Genomic DNA, 1797 nt, shown 5'->3' on the forward strand with positions numbered 1-1797 from the left:
GAGTCATTGGCCACAGGGGCCCCTTGGAAACATTAAACTTCACAGGCTGTAGAAGAATGAAAATAGATCCATATCTATCACCATGCACAAAACTCAAGTCCATTAATCCATTTGGGATTAAAGACCTCAATATAAATCCGACCACACTGAACCTGATAGAAGAGAAAGTGGGAAGGAGACTGCAACACATGGGCACAGGAGACCACTTCCTACATAGAACCCCAGTAGCACAGACAATAAAAGCAACATTGGATAAATGGGAACTCCTAAAATGGAGAAGTTTCTGTAAAGCAAAGAACACCGTCAGTAAGACAAAAAGGCATCCTACTGAATGGGAGAAGATCTTCATCAACCCCGCATCAAACAAATTTTTGGTGGACATAAGAGACATAAGAGTTGAAGGAAGAGATGGGAAGGCACCAATGCAAGAACCCCTCCAACATCCTAAAAAGCAACATGGTACCACCAGAACCCAGTGGACACACAACAGGAAGACTTGATCATCCTAACCCAGAAGATATAGAAGAAAACGACTTTAAACATTACTTAATGAAAATGATGGAGACCTTTAAAGAGGAAGTGAAAAACCCCTTTAAAGAAATAGAGGAGAGGTAGTGAAGAAGGAAACTCAGGAGTCAGCCCACCTCTCTTTTCCTCAGGCTACTGGAAAAATGGTGAATATTCAGACCAAATGTGCTGACCAAAAGCAGCGCACAATCTTTCAAAACAAGACTATGTTCTGCTTGGAGAAACCAGCAAAGAAAAACTCCCTCAGTACTATAAAAAACATTGGTCTAGACTTCAAGACGCCCAAGGAGGCCATCGAGGGCACCTACATTGACAAGAAATGCCCATTCACAGGCAACATCTCCATTCGAGATCAGATCTTGTCCGTGTCATGACCAAGTAGAAGATACAGAAGACCATTATCATTCGCCGGGACTATCTTCATTACATCCAAAAGTACAATCACTTTGAGAAACGCCACAAGAACATGTCTGTGCACCTGTCCCCCTGTTTCAGGGATGTACAGATCAGCGACATTGTCACTGTGAGAAAGTGCAGGCCCCTGAGCAAGACTGTGCGCATCAGTGTGCATAAGGTCACCAAGTCTGCTGGCACCAAGAAACAGTTCCAGAAGTTCTGAGAGCACTTTGGCCAGCTACCTAGAACAAATAAAGTTATTTTCTTGCTCAAAAAAAGAGAAAGAAATGGAGAAGTCAAACAAAAAGCTGGAAGAAATTAATAAATCCCTTAAAGAAACCCAAGAAAACAAAGAAAAAGCAATAAAACAGATGAAGGAAACAGTTCAAGATATGAAGCTTGAAATAGAGATAATAAAGAAAACACAAACCAAGGGAATTCTGGAAATGGAAAATCTGGGTAAACGAACAGGAGCTACAGAGACAAGTATAACCAACAGAATTCAAGAGATAGAAGAAAGAATCCCAGGCGCTGAAGATTCTGTTGAGGAAATAGACTCATTGGTCAAAGAAAACACTAAATCCAACAAATTCTTAACACAAAACATTCAGGAAATCTGGGACACCATGAAAAGACCAAACCTGAGAATAATAGGGTAGAAGAAGGAGAAGAATTCCAGCTCAAAGGCACAGAAAATATATTCAACAAAATTATAGAAAAAAACTTTCCCAACCTAAAGAAGGATATACTTATGAAGGTACAAGAAGCTTACAGAACACCGAATAGACTGGATCAAAAAAAATTTCCTCACCATATAATAATCAAAACACAAAACATACAGAACAAAGAAAGAATATCAAGAGCTGCAAAGGA

The 1797-nt window shown here is 40.0% G+C and overlaps 1 pseudogene; it reads left to right on the forward strand.

Annotated features, from left to right (window-relative positions):
* The first annotated feature begins 671 nt into the window (after window positions 1–671).
* LOC125407655 (small ribosomal subunit protein uS17 pseudogene) lies at window positions 672–1147 on the forward strand (annotated as a pseudogene).
* Window positions 1148–1797: the final 650 nt, after the last annotated feature.

The sequence above is a fragment of the Myodes glareolus genome, chromosome 12 (assembly GCF_982192425.1).
Source record: "Myodes glareolus chromosome 12, mMyoGla1.1, whole genome shotgun sequence".
In the NCBI taxonomy this organism is placed as follows: domain Eukaryota; kingdom Metazoa; phylum Chordata; class Mammalia; order Rodentia; family Cricetidae; genus Myodes; species Myodes glareolus.